We start from the raw sequence: 12,500 nt of genomic DNA, 5'->3' as shown, positions 1-12,500 counted from the left end.
AAATCGCGCGTCTTTTGGCTAAAAAGGAATTTTAAATGCCAACCGGACAACTTCTTCCATGTCTGACACGTATTTATCTTCCTCTTTCGCCGATACCTTTTATTCGCGAGACAAACGGAAAAATCCTCGAAACGACAAGGGTCTGCTGAGAGAATTACGAACGATCTTTCGATGGACGAAACTTTTATTCGTCGTGTCTTATCTATTTCTTATAAGAACGATTGCTAAGATTCCTTGTAAACTCGAGCCAAGTTTCGAGTCACTCGATTCGAGTCTCTGCGCGAGAAGAAGCAGCTTCGACGACAGCTCCTGCTCAAAAATCGTTCTGCACCGACGATAAGGCAAGAGACAAAGTGCACTCTGCGTAGAGTCGACCTGTGGAAGGTCGATGCGGCTCGTAGCGTACGTCTGCATTTCCGCGTTCACGCTGCCAAGCGTCGCCGGGTCACAGGTCGAATATTCGATAGGCGAACGCCGGCTTAACGGTACACCACGTTCCTTGCCCAGGCTTTTGACAATTCGCCTCTCGCGACTAATCGCATACCGTGCGAACGGAAGTCCTGCGACTACGTACAGACCCTGACGAACCGATCCTTCGATCATGGGAATCGATCGAACCGAGCTTCTGTGCGTCTTGCGGCAACGCGAAAATTGCCCTTGCGCGAATGAATTTTCCACTCCGAAAGCGTTTCTCTAAAATGTACACGGACCGGCGTATTCAATTCCTCGATAACGAAATACCGGATCGTTTGAATTTCGTAAGATCGAATTTCGATGAGTTTGCGATGAATCGGCTAGCCGCGATACTAATTACAAAGGACTAGAAGCGGACTAGAAGAATGAAATTTATCATCGCTGATGAATATGGCGAAGTAGTTACTTCGACACAATTCAAGCCATTCGAGTGCCTTTTAAATCTACCGACATTAACGTCAACTCGAAGCAGGTTAAATGATGAGCTGTCTGGTCGATTCGTAATCGCTACGTTCGAGAAATCTCCTAGGATCGTAACTGCATCCCGGATGGCGGTTTAATTGTTACGCAAAGTCGTTATTCCCGCGAACCGTTGGTCAACTCGATCTCCACTTGTAATCGATTCCGTTATAAATGTCCGATCGTTCGATTATCTCCTGGCGAATAATTCCTGGCCTTCTAATCGCTTTTTCCTCTTCTCTTCGTCTGCTGCAGCGACTCGAAATAATTCGAATATTAGCGCGACCGTTAACGAAAAGAATCGTCGAAATGCAACGATAGTTAGTTACGATCGGAAAATTATTCGAACCGTAGTAAATTCTTCTCGAAACGACGTTTTAACCGTTAGTTGATTCGCGGAGCGCAACGTTTCGGAATCCATTCGAATTACGAATGTCCCGAACGGTTGTTTAATCGTTGCAACGCGCGTTTATTCGCGTGAATTGTTCGTCGATACGTTTAACAGCGTGACTTGGAAAATTGTTCGAGTATGGTGTACAGTTACATAGAATCCAAGACGTTCGTCCAGTACCTCCTATATCACGATGAAATATTTCGTTATTATCGCAACGAGGATTTACGCAATCGCGCGGTACATAGAACCAAGTGGCGACATTTCTCAATTGCAGGGTAATTTTTCATAATCTGCGCAACGCTGTTCGAAACAGGCACAGCGAAGGCCGATCCTTTAGAAAATATCTTGGTGACTCGTTATCGTACTAATCACGCGCGCCGATCGATCGCTTATCCCTGAATTAAAACATTCCAATATCCTTTAACGGCGAATTTACCAAACTTCGATTCTGAAATTCCAGTGGGACTTCCTTTTAAGAAAGATACGCGCAAGCTTCGCATGTCGGAGATACGTCGCAAAAACGTCTCTTTATGGCGTCGCCTCTTTCATCTCGCGTTCCTCGATAATCATCCTTCGTAAAATTTTCCCCCGAGTCCAGGAAGAAGGCTCCGGGCAAAGCTTGGAAGAAAGAGAAGCAACAGTCGGTCAACGTCGCCGTTTCACCGGCGCAATCGGGAATTCAAATAAATCGCTAATCGCGAGCATTTATCCTTTCGCGCCGGTGACGTACGGAGTGGCGAGTATGCGGTAAGCCGTTTTCTCTCTCGCTCCCTCTCACCACGTGCAACGAGTCTATCTCGCTCGCTTCTCTCTTCGGAGTGCGTCTTCATCGGTTTTATACGCGGGCACCTTTGACCACTGGCGCCGTACGCAGCGAGCACGCGGCAAAAAGTGTTAGAAGAACAGTATTCATCGTGGAAGAAGCTGTTACCGTTATTTTTCGGGTCGATGTCGTGGGTAAGGCGATTAGAGGGTACGCGACGTTTCAAAGCCATGTGTTTCTGCACCGGGCAAGCTGCAACCTCGACAACGCGACGGTCAGTGGGCGTTTACCATTACGTAACTACGATCATCGATTTTGAATCAACCAGTTGGCAAACGCCAACTTGCCAGTTTTTAACGATCGATTAGCTCTGGTCGATCGACGATTGTTGGTTTCTACAGTTTCGCGAGCTGCGCTACAAGTATATTTATTTCCAAGGACGCAAAAGTACAAGAAACGGTACGTTAATAGCCTCAGTTGTTAACTGTAAATCGTCAATTTTTGGTTTCTAAATTTCAGCATCAGGTTGCTTTCGAGAAGACGCGTACGTAAGAATCTGATCGAAAGAAGACGCGCCCCTTTCGTGGTCAGACAGCTGGATACGACTTGTCGGACGTCAACCGCACTTGATAGCCTTGATTTTCATGAAACTACCAAGGAAGATAGGCTACCGCAGTATCAAGTAATCCCGATACATTCCGATCGTTCGCCATCAACCAGAATTCCTCTTCCAGCGTAACAGTACATAAACTTTCATTCCATTCATTCTGTTAAACGCTCGAGCTACCCGCAAACAATTCCCTTCCAGCGAAAACTCAGCGAACCGTCCTTCCTACACCACTAAACCTCTCGCTCTCTGCCTCGTCCGCTTCTCAACTCGAAGACTAAATCGAAAGAACTTGAAAAACGATTTTTTTTTAACGTCGCAAAAAACCAAGAACTCCGGCCCGTTCTTCCATTGGTCAGCAAGATCGCAGAACTCTCAAGGCGTCAGGGTCAAAAGAATCCTCGCAAAAGGCTGCGCCTATGCATTCAACCACTCCTTTAAACGAGGCAGCGACGGAGGAGCAGTCAGGCCCCCGGCTATCGAGACGAGAGAGAGAGAGAGAGAGAGATAGTATGAGAAGGTGGAGAGAGGGTGGGAGGAGAAAAATGAAAAAGTCACCGATGCCATGCGAGCGACGTGACCTCTCGTCGGTGACCCCGGACGAACCGGCCGACGACGACGAAGAAAGGGGGAATGCCAGACCTCAGGCTACGTTCACAGTTCGCCGAAAAAGGCATGCTACACAACCGGCACGCCGATTGTGTTGACCGGTCAACGTGCCTCCTTTGACAGTCGGCTTCTCTCTTTTCCTGGTAGCATTAATTTATGGCCGATACCGATGGAAATATTCTCCCGTACGACTTCTTCCAAGCGGAGAGGTTTATTGGTCGCGGCGTACTCAACGAACGAGAATTTAGTCGATTTGTTTGCCGCGGACGATTGATTGTGCGATAATCAGCGAAACGTTTGTTACGAATGTGCGAAGATAACGAACGTAATAGTAAGAGAGACATGGTGGAATCGTGAAATTCAATTTCTATGGGAATGAAAATGCGATAGGAAAATTGCAAAAAACCAGAGTAGAAATATGTGAAAATAGAAAGGTGAGAGTGATCGAGGAACGTAAAAATTCGCGGGAACCCGAGAAGATGTTAAACATTTCGTTGATAGCGATCAATTTTTGTCAACCTGGAGCTCTGTTGCAGCGAGATATCTTGAGTCTTGTTATTCGAAATGAACGTCCATCGGACATTATATCGAGCAATAGCGAGACGCACAAACTCACGCGGTGACGAACTCGTCGCGACCGAAAGAAAAGAGTCTCCAGGGACGACTGCCTATTTATCCATTCCTAGTACGACTCGTTAGTCTCCTTCGACTTTCTTCGCTTCCTGATTGCCTTCCTAGTCGTATCGTGTACCTGCCTCAACAGACAAATTCCGGTCGTTAAAGCTCAAGTGTCTCGCCACTTCCGCGCGGCACGCGTGAACCAACCAGAACCCTGTCTGCTTGATAGTCCAAGCTCCCAAAGGGACGAGACTACCTTCGCGACTTTCGCTCCTTGCTAAGGAGGGAAAGCTTTCGTTTCTATCTAAAGAAACTCGTTCGATACTTGTCCGTTCTCCGAACTGACGCTCTCTTGGTTGCAGAGACAATTTTTTTCATTAAATCGTTAGAAGAGAGCGGTCCGCGTAAATCTTCGACCAAGACAATTATATGGAAACTGACGTATTTTCACACGAACCATCTTTTTCAGCTTCTACGCTTTAGTATTTCGATACCTAATAATCATTCTTAATACTAGAAAACCATTTACTTCTCTCTCTATCTATCTCTCTCTCTCTATCTATCTCTCTCTCTCTATCTATCTCTCTCTCTCTATCGATAACTATCTACGCCTCCCTGTCGTTCGAACAAATTCCAGCGAAGAACCTCGGTCGCGTGGTTAGATCGGTCGAAGGCTGCGTGGTCGCTTCGACCGAAGTATCGATGATACTCGATGAAGAGCGGATTGACCCTTACGGTACCTCGAGGAACCGTCGATGGTTTAATTACGGCCAAGTTATTTTTCGCTGTGAGCTGGCGTTCCACCCTTTGACCAAGGTCAAAGATACGGGGCCGAGAGTGGTACACGAGAGGAGGGACCGCCGGCAATCTCTGATCGTTCGTTAACGATCCTGACATTAGGACCTGAATTAGATAAGGATATCTTTTCACATTGTCGTAAATGGACGAGGAAGCGAAGCGATGTTGAGGCGCGAGCCCTTCTAAACGTTATCTAGCCACGGATCGCTTGACAGTCCGTCATCGGTCCGTTTCTAGGAGGGACCATTAAAACGTGATCGACGTGGGAAGCGGCTGCAAATGGCTGACACGCGTCCACGATGAAACACGACGCCGCGCTTGAGAATTCAATTACGATTAGCTGACGAGAAATCGCGAGTGTTTCGGGTCGCTTCAGAGGGTTTGTTAAAAGCTTAGCGATCAGATTCTGCGATCAGATTCGGAAGATATTGAAGTACGATGAAGCAATCTTTGTCTACCGTTTTCTTCTCTTTACGATTTAAGCTTCTCAAGGTACGTTGAGTGGAACTAATACGAGGTAATCGCGCGATAGAATATTTGTAGTATTCAGAGAAGCAGTCCGGAAGGATAGGACTTACGCGTCCTACTGGTCTTTCCAGGTAAGATCATATATTTCATGGCTAGTATAGGTAGCTAATATGGGATCTATGTCTCTCATTTATAATCTAAGGTTTAACGCCTCGCGCGAAACGTACGTTACACGACAAATCTTCGCGTCCTATTAAAAGACTTGTAATCCTGATTTGTTGCCGACTATTGTACTACTTCGTAACGCGCCTGTATATCGTGTGCAAGCAATTATGCAAATTGCGCATTGTGTCGTATTTGTTAGAAATCGCATTGTGAACTTATGTTTTCATAACACAGGCGTTAAAAGGTTGATAATCTCGCAACGCGTCCCAATGTTCGTCTGCCGGAGCAAACACGAGAAAAACGAACGACTACCGAGCTGCGCGGCGTACCATTCCAGCAGCAGTTCCCCACGTTCCACATTCCCTCTCTAATCGACCTCCGCGAACCGACATCCGCCCATAAAACCTATCCTCTCTAATAAAAATGCTCGAATCTTGAAATTGTGCCACATAGCGGGGTAGAAGCAGGTTGGTGTTGGTAACCGCGTGACGTTACTGGTCGCGGTCTTCGCGTCTGATAGAAGAGCCGGTCGTCGTCGCCGATCCTCGCGGCGTGTCCACGGTTCGCCCGAGGGCAGCGCAACAGCCACGCTGAACCGACTGGCTGTCAGTGTACCTGCCGGCCAGACAAATTCCGGCCATTAAGCGTTCGAACGTCGTCGTGTGCTGGCTGTGAACCCGCTCTCTTCAGAGGCCCCCGTGCGGAATATAATGCTGCACCATGGATTGACCCTTGCGGTACTCCCACCAGGCCGAGCGCGCGCGCGAGAGCACCCATCACCTACACACACGGCATTCAGTCCTGGCCAACAGTCTACGTTCTACCGTGGCCTGGCCTCCGGAGACGCGCCACGACGCCTATACACTATACACGCTTCGAGAGACTCCGCGCGACCGAGTCGTACGTGCAGGGGTCATATTCTCATCGGCGATGCACGATGGCCTGGCCTGCTGCTGCTGCTGCTGCTGCTGTTGCTGCCGTGTACACCGCACACTCCACCGAAACAGTTCGTCGTCGTTAGATCGTTGGTGGTTAGTTACTTGATAGAAAACAAAAAAAAAAAAAATAACAGGAGTAGAAGAGATGGAAAGAGAAAGAGAGAAAGAAAGAGGAAGGGGGAGACTGTTGCATCCTGATAGAAATCTGATCGCTCGTTACCTGTTCCCTCTCCCATGCACCGCGTCAGAGATATCGTGACCGTTTTTGCGCCGGGTCACGCTGGTTCAGATGCATCGGACCTCCTTCTTTTCCTTCTCCTTCTCTTTCTTCTTCTTCTTCTTCTTCTTCTTCTGCTTCGTCGGTTGCTTCTTCCTCTTGTTTTCTCTTTGCCTCTTCGTCTTATTCTCCTGCTCGCGTCTTTTATAAGGTCGCTGATACGCGGAACAAGTGGAGCGGACGTGATCACGGATTGACGGGCAATCGGGTGATGTAGAGTCAAGAGGTGTAGGGGAAATATTACTCCATGTTTTGCTGTGCGAGTTTTGATGCGCGATGGCAGATTAATCGGTTATTTTTGTTTCGTGGAATTATCGGCGTTACTTGGTTTCGTGCAAGAATCGCTTTCGTTAGCGAAAGAAGGTAAAACTGTTGTCGTTGCATCTACGACGAGTCGTTTTCGGGACTACGTTGAAAAAGATCGAAGCGACTTCTGATATTCGTCGGGCTCGATGACATGAAAATTCGATGGGGCGCAATTAAGGGCCGAGACGGAAGCTCGACACCCGAGGATCGATGATTGGCGTGTAACCCAATCACGTCATTGCACCAAGCGATCTCTTTGGTACCAAGGGAAAGAAAGGCCAGAAGAGGAAGAAACGCCGATCGATTGAGTGCTTTTCACGATCCATTAACTCTGCGAGTAACAGAGCGTTCCTCTTAACGCGATAATACGTTCACGGTGTCGCGTTCTGAAACTACCGGATGTTAGCGAAACGCAAGCCGCAAACTTTGGAAAGACGATACAAGATCGACAAGGGGAATGTGTCGACCGGTATACTGGCATTAATTTTTCTTCCACTCGATAGCTTCGAATTACCCGCCCCTTCCCTCGAACGGACCTTCTGTCGTTCTCTTTGATTCAAGGTTAATTCGATCGCTTAAAATTCCAAATTTTATGCAAATACCCATTAAATGGAAGAATAAAGTATCATTACGAAACGGAGATAAAAAAAAATTCGAAGCTCGCATGAAATCGTTCGAAAAACAAACTTCCTGTCCGCAGATTCTTACATAATCGAAACCAAACAAGGAAGCCATCGATCCAGGAGACAGGAGGAAAGAAGAGCACGGATTAAAAACGCGTTAATTGAGAGCCGATGACTCGATGAAAAACGCGCTACAGATGTTTCGACTCACCGACAATGTTGGTCCTCTTTCTTTTCGTGCTCGATCCTTTCGATTTCCTATCGTTCCTGAAAAGCAAAAAAAGGGAACAGTATGAGTCGTTGATCGATAATCGCCATGAAATTAAAACGATAGAATTATAACAGAGGATACAGTCGTGCAAAAATTGGATACCATACTGGAAAAGGGCAAAAAAATCGATGCTGTCGAGCTTCTTTCAAGTTCAATGGTCTCTTGGATTCGAATAGACTCAAATTTCGGTTCAATCGGTGTCAATTAAAACTTAAGGTTTTTACGCGATTAACGGAATATCCTCAAATCATAAATCTTCGAAATGAAGATGACGCGACAGCCAGTTTGCGGGTTTAATCTATAAATCTTAGTTTATAGTCAGTGGTATACGCAAGCTTATCCATCTCTTTCATAGCCTAGTTTCGTCCGAAGACTCTCGCTCGAAAGTATTAGATTTTATGTTACGACGTAACAAAACGAAAGAGAAACGGTCATGAGTTAACGAGCCATTTACCCGTTACGCTTTAATTTGTGCAACTGTGCTTGCACTCTCTCTAAACGACGATCAATCGTCGGAATTAACTTTCCGCTTCGCTTAAGTCCTCGGAAGATCGTTAAACTAGCGAGAGTTAATGCGTCGTTCGCCCACCGTCCGATCGATTGTAAAATTTGAATGTCTCGTCGCGTTAATCCCTTCCGAAACCGGCTTTTAGCTTAGTTTTTCCATTAGAAACGTAATCGACGGTGTACGTTGCTCGTTAGCCTCGTGGTCGTTTAAAGTCGATCTCGATCGATTTCGCACTTTTCGGTGATTTTCTAGGAACTTCGATTATATTTGTACAGCGTTGTTGTTCTAGTTTCTAGTTTACCTCTTCTTTTATAATAGTCTATTAGGATCGTTTATGTCACACAGTAACTACTCTTACTTTTAGTTTGAATACTTTTAATCGCGAACATCATCTACGATTTACATGCACGTCGTTCGTGTCCATTTCCAACTCGAAATATCCCCACAATTATTCCCTAGAACGTTCGAAGCAGTTTCACAGCGTCTGCTAGGGAAAACTGGACTGATTCAGCCTGGAATCTGGAACGAGCCCATGCAATGCGTTATCTATTCGACGTGTTCACCTATCTGGCCCGGATTGCACGTGTGTCGTACACCCACACACGCCGTCAGGTCCGAGAACACGTCGATACGGTTCTCGGTTACCTAATCGCACCGGTGTTCCATCGTCCACGGCATTGTCTCTCTTTCTTTCCCGTCCCCTTCGCCCCATCGCCGTTCTCCACGGAGGCCCGGTCCTACGGTCGGGTTCAACGACGCGTGAACGCAAACTTTACTCGTTCCATTACATTTTCTACTTGGATAATCTGGTGCAGTTGGAGAGCCTGTTGCCGACACGCGGTGTCACGTTCCAAAAACTGGTACTATCGCTCCTATTCGCGTAGACGAATTTCCACGTCGAATTTAGAATATTTGGCGGATGCATCGTGGAAATTTTCCTCGATGCGTGAAATATTAGCTCGGTATATTTCTCGATCGCAGAATCGAACGAAAGCAGAAGGCGTTTCGATATTGTTCCAACAAAGGATCTAGTGTCGAACTTGGGGAATTCGAAGAAAGTAACTAGCATCGCAATACATAGAAACTTCCCGATCACAAGTAACTATATCCGCGCAAACTGTGAATTTTAATTCCAACCATCCGAGCCAAAAATCAGCCTGCATCCTATCGCTATCGCAACCACGCGAAGAGAAACCAGAGATGTTGCAGGAGGAATGCCGCGGAGAAGCGTTGGATAGGCGAGCACGCGGGTCATTAAATTTGCTCTCGCGGTTGGGATTATCGACCGGGCTCTCGTTGCCTCGTTGCCTCGTTTCCCGTTTTATCTGTCGGCCGGATCCCGTGTTCTCCGGCGGCGACACGGTGCGAGCCGGTCGTTCGCGTTTCGCGGATCCGCCTGCTCGAGAGATCTTCGCCGATAGATACGCGCGATGGAAACGCGCGAAACGCGCGCTTAAACACCCGGACAAATTGAGGCCGGGCAGCGTGTCCGCGTTCGAATCGCGCTCCACGCTCTGCCGCGTAAATATGCGACCGCGTGGGCCGTGTTCCTGCACGCGAGTGTCTACGTTTTCCAACTTGGTCTACCGAATCTAGCCGTCGTCTTGAAGCTTCTTACCTGTTAAGAGCGTTTCTGTTTGAGAATTTAGAAGGTCGGAATATTTCAGTTTCTAGATCCTTACGAAGGATACGAGTTTACTGTTTACCGTATAAAGATGTTGGTCCAATTATCAAACGAAAATGCTCGATATTATTTCGATTATAGTTTCTCGAGATCGATTTGATCGAAGAACGAAAGTTTCAGAAACTGTGCATTTTCTCTTTTCGCTTTCTACGTCTTCTACGCTCCGTTCTGTGTGATTCCGCGCGTGATCTATGCGATGTTTTCAAATTATTATCTTCAACGGATACTATAAAGTTAACTTAGCTAGGAATTGTGTTCCACGTTCAAGACGAAAGTATAGAGTTCACTTTTGACTGGCCGAAGGTGTCTGACCATGAAGCAAAGACGGCATAGTCGGAGCGAGAAAGGAACGAGCGGCAATAAACGTCGGTAGAAACGGTCGAAGATTAGCCGAGATAAAACTAATTGGCCGCGGCGCAATAACATAATAACTGGATAAATATCCATCAGGCGTCACCGAGTTACAGACCAATCAGTGATACGACGCTAAATGACCGAATATATCGATAACGTTGTAAAATTCGATCCTCTATGGATCAATTAGAATTTCATTTATCTTCAAATTTCAATCCAATTAATTTAAATTATTGAATTCTACCATCGAAAGTTACTCTAGATTCCACTTCCAGATAAAAATGCTCACTTTCGGTTCAACGTATCAAATTCTACAATCACATAATTCCTTGGGAAGCTGCTTTTTCACTTTTAGAGATCAGAACCATACTTTCTCCTGACTAGAAAACGAAGGAAACGATGCCAATATCTTGGCGTTCTCAGCTTAGAAAAAACAAACAAGTCCAATAAATTTCCCAAGCGAAACTGCGAGCGTGAAAGAAGATCGTGGATGGCGCGAAACGAAAAACGAGGTGCAGCTTGATATACTGGAGGGAAAGGTTAAGTCTCTCAGCGAACGATACGTTATACGTTGCATTCGTACGAAAACTAGTAGGGCAACGTAGCTCGTAGCTGCCCGGAGGGTTCTTATTATATGAGCCACGTATTCGAGTTATCCAAATGGAAGGATTAAACAACGTATCTCGAATGAAATTGGTACTACTTGCAACATTGAGCCACACAGTCCCGTCCGCTTCTTCCTTTCCCTCTCGTATTCCCTCACGGCATCTGTTTCTTTTCTCTCTGACTTGGCTGGCTGGCAGCAATAAATATGCTGATTAAGCGGCAACGTACCGCCGGTTAATTTGCAGTATATCAGTATCCAACAGTGCATTTTAATTGGTCGTGAAACATTATTGCAACGTATAACCAATGACGCCACATATCAACGACCGTCCCTGTTGGCGCTTCGGGCGCGAATCCTACAATTCTGGAAAAATCGATCGAACCGCGTGGCCTGTTCAAATCGAACCGTCGTTCTCTGACTCTGGCCGTGACTTGAAGGTTAACGCTTTAACATCGTGTAGATTCGAAGATCGTTCACCTCTCGTAGAATAGAAATTTTAAGGAAATTAAAAAATTTTAAGATTTCTAAGATTTCTAGATTAGGATTTGTACGAGTCTCTGGATCCGGAAAGGCAAGCGTGTTTTCTAAATTTCTCACACTCAAAGGTAACTGATTCTAAATTTCTAACGACAAAATCGTACAACTTTCATCCCCGTTAATTCTCTGATTTCACCGCGAACGACATAAATAGCGGGCTCTCGTGTAAAGCCGCGAGCATCGATTTCACGCCGATAATTGCCGTCTCGTCCGCTAGCCGAACGTCAGACGCGCGAAATATTCTCCGGCGATGCGACGAGAAACGTAAACGCGCACAATGAGCGAGATTGCGCGACTGTCGTTGCAGGTTTCATTGCAAAATCGCGAAAAGGTCTGTTCGCGACATCGATCCTGCGGCAACCTTGACGCGTCGAAGACTAGATGCAGCAGCGAGCGTGAGACCACGGCCTATTTAGCTGCATCGTTGCACTTTACCGCCAGGGGAATCGAGATCGCGATACTTTTTATCGTTTGCACGATTCGATCCGTCGTTTGTTCCCCCCTGCCCCACCTCCTTACGGAATTCCACTTGATTTGTCTTCGCAAATATCGATGCCAATCACCGAGCATTTTTTCTCATTTCGAATTATCGTCGATTCGCGCCTCCACACTCCACTTGTTCTTCCCTCGACTTCTCGGACTTGGCACGCTTTTGTTTCGCTCCTGGGAATTCTTTCGACTCAATCGGATCGTAATCTACGTATGGCGAAGGAAGTAAACGGTGGGAATTAATTTTTCTATTAAGCGTGCAAATTAATTCGGCACCTTCGTTTACTCGTTTCTAACTGAAGTTCATTAACGACAGTACATTTTTGCCTGTATCGTTTCTTGTTCCAACGAATTTATTTTCAACCTCGCCAGATGTAGATCCTCAAAGTATTTGCAAGATCTTATCCGGGGATCGTCGACGCGCTAATTGATACCGCAGGCGAATTTCGCACAATTTCAGCGGCCAATCGCCAGGATATCGAGGTAAGCGAATGACTCCTAGCACGAGGATGCGCTATGTTAGAGTGGTTTGAACTTGGCAGAAGAGCTAG

At 46.4% G+C, this 12,500-nt stretch overlaps 1 protein-coding gene across 1 annotated transcript in view; it reads right to left on the bottom strand.

The window, feature by feature from the left end:
• Window positions 1-12,500, bottom strand: part of LOC117231083 — a 138,692-nt gene that overhangs the window by 82,591 nt on the left and 43,601 nt on the right. Inside the window, exon 2 of the mRNA XM_033489166.1 lies at window positions 7,711-7,766. The gene's annotated coding sequence lies outside the window, so the exon portion shown is untranslated. The remainder of the gene's footprint in view (window positions 1-7,710; window positions 7,767-12,500) is intronic.

This window comes from Bombus vosnesenskii, unplaced genomic scaffold, assembly GCF_011952255.1.
Source record: "Bombus vosnesenskii isolate JDL3184/JDL3185 unplaced genomic scaffold, Bvos_JDL3184-5_v1.1 scf7180000013270, whole genome shotgun sequence".
NCBI lineage: Eukaryota > Metazoa > Arthropoda > Insecta > Hymenoptera > Apidae > Bombus > Bombus vosnesenskii.
The sequence above is the reverse complement of the archived record's forward strand: the minus strand, read 5'-3'. Positions and strand labels throughout refer to the sequence as shown.